The sequence below is a fragment of the Balearica regulorum genome, chromosome W (assembly GCF_011004875.1).
Source record: "Balearica regulorum gibbericeps isolate bBalReg1 chromosome W, bBalReg1.pri, whole genome shotgun sequence".
Classification (NCBI taxonomy): Eukaryota; Metazoa; Chordata; class Aves; order Gruiformes; family Gruidae; genus Balearica; species Balearica regulorum.
Genome location: NC_046219.1, coordinates 16,121,593 through 16,137,019, shown reverse-complemented (window position 1 = coordinate 16,137,019; position 15,427 = coordinate 16,121,593). Strand labels below are relative to the sequence as shown.

At 43.9% G+C, this 15,427-nt stretch overlaps 1 long non-coding RNA gene across 1 annotated transcript in view; it reads left to right on the top strand.

Moving 5' to 3' along the window:
- The window catches only part of LOC142599259 (uncharacterized), a 664,355-nt gene that overhangs the window by 648,287 nt on the left and 641 nt on the right, over positions 1-15,427 (top strand). The window lies entirely within an intron of this gene.

Sequence of the window (15,427 nt, the reverse complement as noted above, 5' to 3'; positions counted from 1 at the left end):
CTCCCCAAACAATTTTAAAGATGTAATGCTCATATTTAAGGACCTTACTCTGGCCTACAATAATTTTTAGCTTATCTGGTTTTATCATAATGATTGTCCAGTAACCTAGCAGCATATTTGTTTAATAGCAATCTCACTATCTTGGCAAACACAAAGGTGTTTTCATTTCTTGGCGACACATGAAAATTATGTAATTAATTTCTTGGTGCTACGTAAAAGTCATGTAATTCATAATTCTTTTTATATCCTATTGGAATCCTTGTAGATTGGAGATACTATATGTAACGTATTCTGGTTTATTGAAATCATCCAGTCCTTAATGCTTTTTTTTTGCATCCTGTACAAGGCAACTAGTCAAGTTCTAGGTCTGTTGGAAAATACTGGGATAATACTGTATCCTTCAACTTACTGTACCAGCCTTTCCACTCAAAAGAGTGGGATTTCTCCATTAAAGTCATGCCAAATTCCCTTGACATTCAGGTGTCTTTGTGTTACTGTATGAGACAACCCTTTTCATCCAGGACATTGTAATCTTCTCATCCCCGCTTATTTTTTGTGCTTGGGTGCTGTCCCGTCTCTCTCAGGGGGTTAGGGTGAGGTTAACTTTTTAATTCTCTGCGCGGTAATCAGGAGTAACGACAATTACTCTAGAGGTTCAAACCAATCATAAATTTACTTAAAACTCAGTGGAACTACAAAAGATAGAGGCTTGGCAAAAGTCATAACAATGCTCAGAACTTAGCAGAACTATGAAAGGTAAGGGTTTAGCAAAACGTGTGATGATATTACCCTAATGTGCCGAACATTGTTAGAGACAAAGAGAGTGATAGAGAGGAAAAGAAAGAGAGAAAGAAAAGAGAGAGAGAGAGAAAAAAAAGATATCACCACCCTTGGATCCAGCGATGTTCTCTGCTCGTAGCTGTAGTCTTCAGGTGGTGGGCGCGTGCCGAAAACTCCTTGTTCTTTAAGCAATATCATATCCAGGGCTAGACGATTCTGAAGGGTCATCTTCGATACCTGTTGGACCTGTAAGTTTAATTCTCCAAAAGCATATCGTGTCCAGTTACTTAAAATATGTACCTGCCAGGTAATATTTTCTAGGACAAATTGGTGCCGTTTTAAGGTTACATAAGGGGTAAAAATATTCTCAAACATTAACGCAGTTAGTTGTCCAGCAGTATAATAATTGGGAGTTTGGACTCCATTAATCGCCCAATCGGGACGAGCCTTTGGATTACTTCCCGCTTCTCTACGCGATCGCCGGGAAGGTACTATAAAATTGAAAACACAAGATGGACACAAAGAAGGGATAGCTAATCCACACCTCAGGCCAGCATGATATTCCAGTGTTAAGTAAGAGTAAAATTTTCCATTGGAGCATCCCCATGCTAATCCCAACGGGGCTGGATATATGCTAGTTTTACAGGTATATTGATCCATCTAATTCACAGCATATATAATAGGTTTGGTGTTTAAGGGTGTCCCTTGTAGGGGATAATGAGTAAAGGGTACTCCACACCGTTCCTGTTTAATAAAATTGCAACTTCTGGGAAGAGTGATGTTACAAGTTTTGTCGCTATTTTGCCATCCCTTTGAAGGATATCCCCAGCATGTGCACGTATCTCGAATTAGAGTTCTGAGACTATCAATAAACCAAGTTTCAGGAGGATCTCCTGGTCCTGAATCACAAGTGATTGTCTTAGAACAATTAAAAAGGGGGCTTTCAACTTCCCCGATAGGTGGATCAAATTTGGGCTCTATAAAAACTTCTCCCACTTTGTTCCCTGACCAAGCCCACATCAAATTATTTCTATCTATCTCGAGAGGTTATATGGGTCTTATTCGGGAGTAGGATACATCATTCTGAGTCCCATCGAGTAGAATAGTTTGCTTCATAGAAATCAGGCTTTGCCAATGGATCAAACAGAGGATCCCATGGATAATAATAACAGGAGGTTTTCTTGATGAATTTTTTGAAAGTGACATTTCCAGCAGGTATGTTCCCTTTGGCGCTAGCAAATAAAGAGTTTGATCCATCTATCGGAGAAGGAATAGAGACATTAAATGACGGTCTAGTAGCTTTACACACCACTGTTGAATATAACTTTGCATTTTTGGCTTGTTTTGGAGGTTTACTCCAAATGTCATATAAATCAGACCTTATCATTGGCTGTTGTCGAAAATACACCCAGTTATTCTTGACGGTCCAGTTGCGTCACTGAAACCCGGGAATAAGCCTTGTAACACCAATGTAGTGTTAAAAGGCAGGCATTCTTTGTTGCAGTGCTGGATGCACGTTGGGTGGGGCTATCCCCAGTTTTGGCAACCCAGATGGGACTCTGCTGGGTTTTTCCTCTGATGGGAAATCCCTGAGGGAGCTCTAACGCAGGTTGGGGTCCCTCTGACTAAGTGCTTGTGATGATAGTGCACAATCACAACCACCGAGTCCCTGGGAGATGGGTACTTTTCCGAATAAGAAACCAATCCCACGAAAAACACCACTGGGATGTATTTTGGAACATTGGAAAGATCTGGGAAGAATTGATCCTTCAACTCGGAAACAATTGATTGAATATTGTAATCATTGGTGGCCACTGTGTACTTGAGAGAGTGGGGAAAAGTGGCCGGAGAATGGGACATTGCAGTATAACACAATTTTGCAATTGATGCTGTTGTGTAAGAGGGAAGGTAAATGGAATGAAATGGCATATGTAGATTTGTTTTTCACGCTGCGAAATCATCCGGAATGGCAAAGGCAATGTGAATTGGTTTCACCTAGTTCTGCGGTAATGCCATTAAAGGGGCAGGAACCTGACAAAAATTTGAAAAAGGTTGTTAGGCTTGTGATATTGGTAAATGGTGTTTTAAATGTGAATTTGAAGATGATGATGTTGAATTATTGGTTGCACCTCGTAGAAGGCTAGGAAATGATCAAGGGGATCAAAATCTGGGGGCCAATAATGCTTCCGCCCCTCCTGTGGAAGGGGAGGCAGAAGGATTCAGCCCGATTGCTGGGAGGACAAGGGGAAGAGGGGGAGGAGGCGGATTAAGTCCCCTCCAGGCCCCTCTTCAACAGGCGGTTGGTAATGAGGGCCCGGTAATGGTAAAAGTTCCCTTCTCAATAACTGATTTAAGAGCATGGAAAGAAACTGCGGGCACTTATCGGGATGATCCCGAAAGGGTTGCCAAAGTAGTAGAAACAATAATCAGAACCCAAAACCCCAATTGGGAGGATTTGCAAGTAATATTGGATACTTTGTTGGAAGATACTGAAAAGAAAATGGTATTGAATACGGCCAGAAAACAAGTAGAGGGAGCTCATGCTAATGGGATTATACAAGGGACAGTGGACCAGAATTTTCCATCCACAAATCCTGAGCGGGACCCTAATCAACCGGGACCCAGAGGGATGTTGACCAGATATCAGAAGTGGATTTTGTTTGGTGTTAGACATGCAATGCCAAAAGCAAGTAATTGGTCTAAACTTTATGAAGTGAGACAAGAATTAAATGAGTCCCCTCCAGCCTTTATGGAAAGACTGAAGGTGACTGCTAGAAAATATACTAATTTGGACCCAGAAAAAAACAAAAAACAAAAACCAAAAACTGGAAGAAGCTATACAATTGGCCTCTATATTTATGGGACAATCGGCCCTAGATAAAGCTCCAGAAACTGGAAGGAGCTGAGTCCAGAGACTTAGGTAAAATGCTTGAAGTAGCCTGGGCTGTGTATAACAACAGAGAAAAAGAAAAAGAACTCAGACAAATGCAAAGGGATGGAAAAATTCTAGCAATCTTGACTGAGAATAATAAACATGTAAAGTGAAACTTGGCCATAAATCACCAGAGGGTGTTGGTGCAACGGGGCGAAAAGAGAACTGGCCTTTCTTGAAACCATTAAAATTTAAGCTGGGAAAACAGTGGGTAACACATCAATTTTTGTACATGCCTGAATGTCCATTGCCTTTATTGGGATGAGATTTATTAAGCAAATTAGAGGCACAAATAATTTTTAAAGATGGAGAAATCAGATTACTACTACCAGCATCAAAAGCCATAGAGGCAAGAGTGTTTATGTTACAGGATTCCTCCAAGGAGGAACAGATTCCAGAAGTGGTGGACAATGCAGTAACCCCTTTGGTATGGACAAGTGGAGTTCCAGGACGATCCAAACTGGCAGAACCGGTAAAGGTGACTTTAAAACCTGGGGGGCCAAGCCGGTAAGACAAAAACAGTATCCTATTAAGTGGGAGGCTCGAAAGGGACTAGAGGGATTAATTACAAAATTTTTAGAATATGGGCTGTTAGTAGAATGTGAATCAGAATACAGTACCCCTATATTGCCAGTAAGGAAATCAGGAGGCAAGGAATACCGATTGGTTCAGGATCTGAGGGCCATAAATCAGATAGTTCAAGATATACGCCCAGTAGTGGCCAATCCATACAATTTACTGCCCTCTTTGAAAGAGGAACATAAATGGTTTACTGTACTGGATTTAAAGGATGCCTTCTTTTGCATACCTCTGGATACAGAAAGTCAAAGCATTTTTGCTTTTGAATGGGAAAGTCCTGCTGCAGGACGAAAAACGCAATTAACGTGGACTGTGCTTCCACAAGGATTTAAGAATAGCCCCACAATATTTGGAAATCAGTTGGCAAAAGAGTTAGAAATGTGGAAGAAACAGAATCAAGGAGAAGGTATATTATTACAGTATGTGGATGACATCCTGATAGCAGCAGAAAGCAAAGAAACATGTTTTGAAATGACTGTCAGTTTATTGAATTTCCTGGGTCAAGGAGGATACAGAGTTTCCAGAAAGAAGGCCCAGATAGGGAAAGCAGCAGTGATTTATTTGGGATTTGAGACATCTCAAGGACAGAGACAATTGGGAAATGAAAGGAAAGAAGCCATTTGTTAGATCCCCAAACCTAACAGCCCAAAGGAACTGAGAGCCTTTCTGGGAATGATTGGGTGGTGTCGACTCTGGATTCTAAATTATGGACTGTATGTGAAACCCCTATATGAAGCCCCGAAGGAATCCAAAGACCAATACTTGGCTTGGACACCTGAATGCCACAAATCATTTAAAGAACTCAAAAAGGCATTAACGATGGCCCCTGCATTGGGTTTACCTGATCTAACCAAACCTTTTGAGCTCTTTGTGCACGAAAGGCAACATCTGGCCCTTGGAGTGCTGGCGCAACGGCTGGGATCCTGGAAGCGGCCGGTGGGGTACTTCTCCAAGCAACTTGACAACGTGAGTAAAGGATGGCCGGGATGTTTGCGTGCCGTGGCAGCAACGGTGCTGCTGATTCAGGAAGCCTGAAAATTGACTGCGGGCCAAAAGATAGTGGTATATGTACCGCATATGGTAATAACTGTCTTAGAACAAAAGGGGGGTCACTGGCTATCCCCTAGCAGAATGTTGAAATACCAGGTTGTCCTATTGGAACAAGATGATGTGGAATTAAAAACCACAGCAATTGTAAATCCAGCGATGTTCCTGTCAACAGAAAATCCTACTGAGAAATTGGAACATGATTGTCTGCTGACCATTGAACAAGTTTATTCCAGCAGACCGGACCTGAAGGACGAACCTTTGAAGGATCCTGATCTGGAGCTGTTTGCGGATGGAAGCAGTTTCGTGCAAGAAGGAAGGCAAATGGCTGGGTATGCTGTTGTCACCACCGACAAGATATTGGAGTCAGGGACGCTACCTGCAAATACATCAGCGCAGAAAGCAGAATTGGTGGCGCTAAAGCAGGCTTTACGGATGGCAGAAGGGAAAAGGGTAAACATATGGACGGATTCCAAATATGCATTTGATGTGATCCACGCTCATGGAGCTCTCTGGAAAGAAAGAGGACTGTTATCAGCCCAAGGATCACCGATAAGGCATAAGGAGGAAGTTCTTCAACTCCTGCAAGATGTGCAGGAACCAAAGGAAGTGGCCGTAATGCATTGAAAGGCTCATCAATTTGGTCAGATGGCTGTAAATGTAGGCAATCGGTTGGCGGATAAAGCTGCAAAGTAGGCTGCAGGACAAGGTATCCTTGCACTAGTACCAGTAAAACAGATGAAAATTCCAAATTTAAAAGCAAGATACAGTAAACTAGATGAACAGCTGGCAGAGCACTTAAAAGCATCTCAGAATACGGAAGGGTGGTGGGTAACACCAGAAAATCAGGTAATAGTAACTCCACAAGTTATGTTAGAACTTGCAAAAGAGAAACATGAGCAGACACACTGGGGTGTAGATGCTACGGTTACAAGTTTAAGAACATCTGTAATGTGTCTAGGATAGGAAAATATGGGTGGAAGTATTGAAAAAAAATTATTATTTCAAAACTTCCAAAGGGGGGAAATGTAACCGTGGGATAGGAGCTGTGAGACAGAAACTATAGAATGATTAGTTTGGAATAATTAGTTTGTAACCAAGGTAATAGGTAATGAAGCTAACCGACCATTGCAAGGTACAATGCTGCTACGTTCCTTGTACAGTCCCTACCCAACCAGACAATAGGTTCGGAGATATTAATCTTATGAAGTAAGTTGCTATGGACAGGTGCATCCACAGCAAGGATACTGCGCATGCCTGGAAGAAGAGGGTCACCCAGCGGACACGGGTGCAAGACCACTGACGACCACCAGAGACCCTTGAGGACCACAGACTCAAATCACTGAGCATGCGTGATGGGGAGGAGAATATGGAAATGGATTCCAAGAAATGGTTATCATAGGACTGCCTTTTCTGGGAAAAATGATGAATATGTATATTTTGATCCTACATAACCTGTGTGTTGGTGATCACCTGGCATGCACATTGGGTGGAGCTATCCCCCGTGCATCCAGAGCTGCAATAAAGAATGCCTGCCTTTTTAACACTACATTGGTGTTATGAGGTTTATTCCCGGGTTTCGGTGACAGGGGGAAGCCTCCCCAGCAGAACCCCACAGTATAGCTGGGGAAATGGAAAATAGATTTTCTTGTAGATACTGGAGTAACTTATTACTTGTCAAAGAAAATTGAGCGATGATACAGTAAACATTGTGAGTGCCACAGGGAAAGCGGAACAGTGTGCCTTTTTCCATCCTTTAAATTTTAAGCTCAAAAAACAATGAGTAACTCACCAATTTTTATATATGCCTGAATGTCCTATACCACTCTTGAGACGGGACCTATTGAGTGAATTGGAAGCGCAAATCACCTTTAAAGATGGGGAGGTCAAGGTGTTAATTCCTGAATCTAAACTTGTACAAGCATCTGTGCTCCTATTGCAGAAAGATAAAATTTTAGAAACTAGCATTCCAGTGGAAGTGGAAAATGCAGTGACACCCCTTGTATGGGTTGGAGAAGTCCCTGGTAAAGCTAAGAACGCTGAACTGGTAAAGATTGAACTCAAAACAGGAATGAAGCCGGTAAGGCAAAAACAATATCCTTTGAAACTAGAGGCTAGAATTGGGCTAAAACCAAGAGTGGTTCACAGTTATAGATTTGAAAGATGCCTTTTTCTGCATACCTCTCGAGCAAGAAAGTCAAAATATATTTGCCTTTGAGTGGGAAGACCCAGAAACGGGTTGCAAATCACAGTACACTTGGACAGTGTTGCCACAGGGATTTAAAAATAGTCCCACAATATTTGGAAATCAATTAGCCAAAGAATTGGAAACCTGGACATGAAAACATAAAACAGGGACTGTGTTGCAGTATGTTGACGATATTTTCATTGCAACTGTAACCCAGGAAGAATGCTTACAATTAACCATTGATCTTTTGAATTTTCTGGGATGAAATGGTTACTGAGTTTCAAAAGAAAAGGCTCAAATTGCACCAGAATTTGTTAAATACTTGGGATTTGAACTTTTAAAAGGACAAAGAAGATTGAGCACAGAGAGAAAAGAAGCTATCTGTCAACTCCCAGAGCCCCAGAATGCACAGGAACTACGAACCTTCCTTGGAATAGTGGGGTGGTACAGGCTGTGGATAGCCAATTATGGACTCATTGTGAAACCTTTCTATGAACTATGGAAAAATTCACCACCTGAACATTGGGAATGGGACCAGAAATGCTTTCAAACAACTAAAAGGAACTCTGATGAAAGCATCAGCTTTAGGACTCCCGGCTCTAACCAAAACCTTTGAATTGTTTGTTCATGAGGGGCAAGCTGTAGCTCTGGGGGTGCTCTCTCAGATGTTGGGAGGCAACAGACGTGCTGTGGCCTATTTCTCCAAGCAATTGGACAATACCAGCAAAGGATGGCCAGGATGCCTGAGAGCTGTGGCCGCTACTGTGCTGCTAATTCAAGAAGCCCAGAAACTGACACTGGGACAGAAGATTGGCTGTTTTTGTACCACACATGGTCCTCACTGTCCTGGACCAGAAAGGCGGGCACTGGCTGTCTCCAAGCCGAATGCTGAAGTATCAAGTGGCGCTTCTTGAACAAGATGATGCTGTTTTGAAATCCACTGCAGTAGTAAATCTGGCAGTTTTCCTGTCATCCTGACAACTGGAAGAAGAGGAACCCACATGATTGTTTACAGACCATTGAGGAAGTGTATGCCAGTCGACCTGACCTGAAAGACACTCCTCTGGAAAACCCAGACTGGGAGCTATATACAGACGGGAGCAGCTTTGTGAAAAAAAAAGATATCTGAATGTCAGGGTATGCTGTGACTACAGTGGATACCATTGTAGAAGCAAAAGCTCTGCAACCAAAAACATCAGCCCAGAAAGCAGCATTCATTGCACTAACAAGAGCCTTGGAACTAAGTGAAGGAAAAGCAAGTGAACATATGGACTGATTCCAAGTATGCATTTGGAGTATTACATGCACGTGGAGCAATTTGGAAAGAAAGGGGACAGTTGTCATCTCAAGGGACCGGAATTAAGCATGTGGAGCAGATTTTAAAATTACTTGAAAGTGTACAGAAACCAAGAGAAGTGGCTATCATGCATTGTAAAGCTCTTCAAACTGGATGAACCCCACAAGAAAGAGGCAACCAATTGGCTGATGTGACCACTCGTAAGGTTGCAGAAAAGGGTAAAGGGATATTGGCAATAATACCTGAAAAGAAGATAGAATTAGGAGAATTCCCTAACTAGGATAGTCGGGATAAGAATTTCATTGAAACACTGAGAGCTGAAATACAGGAAAATGGATGGGCTGTTACTCCTACGGGGCAGGTAATTCTAACCGCAATTTTGATGCATGAAACAGTAAAGAAAGAACATAATAGCGTTCATTGGGGAACTGAAAATTTATTGAAACATCTACAAAAATCAGTGGTGAGTGGTAATATGGTAGAAATTATAAAGTCTGTAGTTGAAAGGTGTGAAACATGCCTTAGGAATAATCCAAAGACACAGACTAAAATTCAGATCGGATCAACAAACCCAGGAAATATTCCAGGAGAACACTGGCAGATAGATTTCACTGAATTACCAAGAAAAGGAAGGTTGAGATGACGTGCGGAAAGCAGACTCCACAACTGAGAAGGTTGAAAAGTAGGTATGTTTATTCAGCGCTGGGCAGCACGGGGGGTCGCCCCACCACAATCGTGCACACCTTACAGCAGCTTTTAGCTTCCTTATATGCTACAGAGTATTACATATTCATAATAGTTTCGTAAGATGCCTATACATATTCATAACCTTTCCCATCTCGTATTAAAATTAGCTCTTTCCCCGACTCCTCCTCCTGGTGCATGCGTAGTGTCCTCTAGTCAGGGTGGGCAGGGGTCTCTGATGATGAAGTAAATATCATCCCCTTCATAATCTTTCGACCTTCTTCCCTTACGCAGGCGTAGTACTCTCCCTGATCCTTTCCCAGACCGCAAGGTTAGTTTGAACTGGTTCTTGTAAGATGTTTCCTGCTGCGTCAGGGATTCTGTCCTTGGTTCTTCCTCTCATCATTGTGGTATGTGTAAACTATTCTTAATGACCCTGTTTATTTTAAGTTTACTTGTGCGGGAACAAAGTTTGTGCCTCCCTTATCTCAGAGATATCTATTAGTATTGGTGGATACTTTTACAGGATGGCCTGAAGCTTTCCCATGTCGCACCAACAAAGCCAGGGAAGTTGTTAAGATCTTGCTTAAAGAAATAATACCACGATTTGGCGTTCCTTTTGGGATTTCTTTGGATAGGGGACCACATTTTGTTGCAAACATTGTCCGACAAGTAAGTAGAATATTACAAATAACATGGGAACTGCATGCCCCCTATCATCCACAATCTAGTGGACGGGTAGAGTGCAATTCAGTAAAATTTGCCCCAAAAACCCCCAAAAAGCCCAAAACACCTCAATGATCTGGATACAATGACTTCCACTTGCTCTATGGACGAGAGTGGAAGGATATCTGAAGATTTAAAAATCGTACATGACCAAACAACAATTTTACATGAAATAACTAAAGATAATACCTCTTTTGGGTTTGAAGAGATTTGGAATACTCTTACTTCTTGGCTACCTAATTGGTCGTGGTTGAAAAAGCTATTTTTATTACTGATTTTTATTATAGTGGTTTGTGTTCTTGCTTGCATAATGATTCAATGCTGTCACTGCTGTACTATTCTGTCTCCACCTGTCAGGGACACCCTCCACGCATATTCGGTCTCAGTTTCCTTAGCCTGCCTACTATATTTTGCCTGTAGTTTTGCCAGTTCAGTAATGGTATAAGGTATCTCTTTAGTGGTAACGGCGGGTTCCGCATCTTCACCGTCATACGTGACTTCAGTTTTAATAAGTGGCCGGAGCTTGGGAATAGGGTCAGGTTCTGTCACCGCCCTCAGCTCCTCCCATGGATAGTGAGGGGCAACCTCCCTCGCAGTGAGGTCGGCTTCTTTTGATAAGCTAGAAAATCCTGGTTCGCTGTCAAGGTCCCCAGGGAGCTGCAACTTCAGCTCTCTTTCTCTCACAAAAGCATCTCGCAGGCTACCCTTCAAGTTTTCCGTGATTCTTTTCTCATCCGCTAATGCTTTTTCGGCTAGTTGCCGTCTCACCCGTTCCATTTCCAGTTCTGCCTGTAGTTTTCTAACCAGTTCCTGAAGTGACTCATTTGCCTCCTGCTCAGCTTGTTTGACAACACATTTGTCCTTCTGGGCAGCTATCAGTGTGGCTCCCAAGACACCACAAACCACAGCCTTTCCCTTTCCAGGCCTAAACTTTTTTTCTTTTGCCAAGTCTCTTATCTGTTCCACTACAGTTGTTGGGGACTGCCAGTGTCCCTCAGCCCAGCTATGCCCTTTCGGGGTCGGGCAGGCTTTATAGCTCTTCAACACATCCAGCAGCAGGGAGCAGTCAAGATCAGGCTTATCCCGGGTTGCCATGACCTACTGCTAGAGATTTCAGCTTCAACCAAATATCAGTTCTCCTTTCTTCAGCACTCTGGCTGATATCCCTTTTATGGAACCTCTTAACCGCTTCTTACAGAGATTCCTGTCCGTGACGCCAATTTAATGTCCCGTCCTACTCAGGGGGTTAGGGTGAGGTTAACTTTTTAATTCTCTGCGCGGTAATCAGGAGTAACGACAATTACTCTAGAGGTTCAAACCAATCATAAATTTACTTAAAACTCAGTGGAACTACAAAAGATAGAGGCTTGGCAAAAGTCATAACAATGCTCAGAACTTAGCAGAACTATGAAAGGTAAGGGTTTAGCAAAACGTGTGATGATATTACCCTAATGTGCCAAACATTGTTAGAGACAAAGAGAGTGATAGAGAGGAAAAGAAAGAGAGAAAGAAAAGAGAGAGAGAGAGAAAAAAAAGATATCACCACCCTTGGATCCAGCGATGTTCTCTGCTCGTAGCTGTAGTCTTCAGGTGGTGGGCGCGTGCCGAAAACTTATGTTTTCCCTTTTTATAACCCGATGTGCCTGCCCCATAGGCGGGGGTCTGTCATCACTGAGCAGGCGCAGTATGCGCTCAGGAATGTTCAGAAATGTTCTAGAAATGAGTCGGTGGGTTGTGGGGGTCCTGGGGGTCTCACTGCCCCCTCCCCCCTTCAGGGCTGACCAAGCGAGTGGTGATCTTTCACAGGCACATGGCGCACAGGGCACAGATGGTCTTTGTTTACGTGTTTCAGGAATAGAGGAGTGGTCTCACAAGATGTTATCCTGCCTCTGCAGGCTCCGTTCTTGGTCAACACTCCCTCGTCATCATCAGCCCATCCCCGCCCATGTCAAGACAGGTGTTTGTGACATTCACTTGTTATCAGGGCCTTACAGGTGCTTATCTGGAAATGCAGGCCATAAGTTTATGCATGTCTTGAGCCAAATAAGCCAGCAATGCTGCCAAACAAGCAGTCTTACCTTCTCATTGTTCCCACCTCCGCAACATTTTCCTTGTGCTGGCACAAGTGCTTTCCCAGCCACAAAGTGAAGCACCTGGCAAAACTAGCACAGGCAAAAAGTAATGTTAGTTCACTGGCTGATAGGGTTCACTGACTGCATGAACACCTGTGCTAGGACAGACAAGGGGCTGATAGCAGCAGTGAATTAGGAGAGCAGGACAACTTTGTTTTGGCAATGCTAGCTTATGCCAACTTAAGCCATCTACCTTAGTTTCAGTTAGTTTATTTCTGGAGTCACAAACCACTCTTCAGTCAAACTTTGTCAAGAAAACCAACCAAATCTTCATTGCTGCAGGCTTATCGGAGCTTCGTCCTATTGCTCGGTATCAATGATTCTGCAATTCTTGGAAAACTGTGGAGAAAACTAGGTAGTTTTATGCATTTCTTTCTTTTATTAAAAGGACACAACAACCCTCTTGCCTGACACCCCTGATTTGTGTTGTGATCTCTCCATCTCTTAATGAAAAATGTTTTTCCTTGTATCCAATCATCTTTCTTTCATGTTCTATTTTAATCAGATGCACTCCTCTTTTTTTATAGCTCATAGAATTTTATTTGCAAAACACAATACTTACTATCCTTGCAAGTACTTGCTATTTCCAAATTCATGTCCATCTTTCCTATATATTATACATGTACATTAATACCTAAGTCTTGCAGAAAACTTCATTCAAAACAGTTGGCAAGATTTCATCCTCTTCAGCATTTCAGAAAGGCAGTTTTCAATTCATTCTGTCCGTATGCATTTTCATTTTGAGAAACCATTTTATTTCAAAAAACTTAAGGGATTTAAAATAACAATTAATGTAATTATTGTAAGAGGTCATGGCAAGAGAGGTCAACAGCTACCTACTTTATGAGGCTATTGCTACTAATGTATATCACTGTTGTGGTTTAGCCCCAGCCGGCAGCTAAGCACCTGTCGTGGTTTTACCCCAGCTGGCAGCTGAGCACCACGCAGCCACTCGTTCACTCCCTCCCCATCGGGATGGGGGAGAGAATTGGAAGAGTTAAAGTGAGAAAACTCGTGGGTTGAGATAAAGACAGTTTAATAGGTAAAGCAAAAGCCGCGCGCACAACCAAAGCAAAGCAAGGAATTCATTCACCACTTCCCATGGGCAGGCAGGTGTTCAGCCATCTCCAGGAAAGCAGGGCTCTGTCACGCGTAATGGTTACTTGGGAAGACAAACGCCATCGCTCTGAACGCCACCGCCCCCCCCGCTCTCTTCTCCCAAGCTCCTTATAAACTGAGCATGATGTCATATAGTATGGAATATCCCTTTGGTCAGTTTGGGTCACCTGTCCTGTCTGTGTCTCCTCCCAACTTCTTGTCCACCCCCAGCCATCCTGCTGGCAGGGCAGTGCAAGAAGCAGAAAAGGCCTTGGCCCCATGTAAGCACTGCTCAACAATAGGTCCATAGAACAAAAACATCTCTATATTATCAATGCTGTCTCCAGCAGAAATCCGAAACATATCCCCACACTAGCTACTATGAAGAAAATCAATCCTCTCAGCTGAAACCAGGACAGCACCACTGTGTTGGGTTTGCGTGGCAAGGTTTTGGTAGCGGGGAGGGGCTACAGGGGTGGCTTCTGTGAGAAGCTGCTAGAAGCTTCCCCTGTGTCTGACAGAGCCAATGCCAGCCGGCTCCAAGACGGACCCGCCGCTGGCCAAGGCCAAGCCAATCAGCGCCTCTGTGATAACATATTTAAGAAAGAGAAAAACAGCTAGAGAGAGCTTTTGCAGCCGGACAGAGGAGTGAGAAGATGTAAGAGACTCTGCAGACACCAAGGTCAGTGCAGAAGGAGGGGGAGGAGGTGCTCCAGGTGTTGGAGCAGAGATCCCCCTGCAGCCCATGGTGAAGACCATGGTGAAGCAGGTTGTCCCCCTGCAGCCCATGGAGGAAGGATGAGGGGGTGTAGAGATTCCACCTGCAGCCCGTGGAGGACCCCACACCAGAGCAGGTAGAGGCACCTGAAGGAGGCTGTGGCCCTGTGGGAAGCCCACGCTGGAGCAAGCTCCTGGCAGGACCTGTGGACCCGTGGAGAGAGGAGCCCAAGCCAGAGCAGGTTTGCTGGCAGGACTTGTGACCCCGTGGGGGACCCACGCTGGAGCAGTCTGCTCCTGAAGGTCTGCACCCTGTGGGAGACACCCACACTGGAGCAGTTCATGAAGGACTGTCTCCCGTGAGAGGGACTCCATGCTGGAGCAGGGGAATGATGAGAGGAGTCCTCCCCCTGAGGAGGAAGAAGCGGCAGAAACACTGTGTGATGAACTGACCGTAACCCCTGTTCCCCGTCCCCCTGTGCCGCTGCGGGGGGTGGAGGTTGAAGCCGGGAGTCAAGTTGAGCCCGGGAAGAAGGGAGGGGTGGGGGGAGGTGTTTTTAAGATTTGGTTTTATTTCTCATTCCTCTACTCTGTTTTGCTTAGTAATAAATAAGATGAATTCCCTCTCTAAGTTCAGTCTGTTTTGCTCGTGACGATAATTAGTGAGTGATCTCTCCCTGTCCTTATCTCGACCCATAAGCTTTTCGTTGTATTTTTTCTCCCCTGTCAAGTGAAGGAGGGGAGTGATAGAGCGGCTCTGGTGGGCACCTGACCCCCAGCCAGGGTCAACCCACCACAATCCTTTTTGGCGCCCAACGTGGGGCTCCAGAAAATCGAGATAAGGATAGTAATTGGAAGAGGTGACGGGCAAAACATTGACTGAATGTAGCTTGAGAGTGAAATAGTGGTGAAGGGACGAGAGGTGGATTCTGTGTGTATTGTCCACTCTTGTTTGGTGTTGTGATAGTGTTGTTTTGATTTTGGTGTGGGGAATTCTTTTTTCTTTTTCCTCGTTGATGTGATCAGTGTGTGTGAAGTTTTGTGTTGAATGTATATTTTAATGATAATTCTTAAATATGTGATTCACAGAGGCAAGGGGTGGAATGTGTTGGGTTTGCGTGGCAAGGTTTTGGTGGTGGGGGGGCTACAGGGGTGGCTTCTGTGAGAAGCTGCTAGAAGCTTCCCCTGTGTCTGACAGAGCCAATGCCAGCCGGCTCCAAGACGGACCTGCCGCTGGCCAAGGCCAA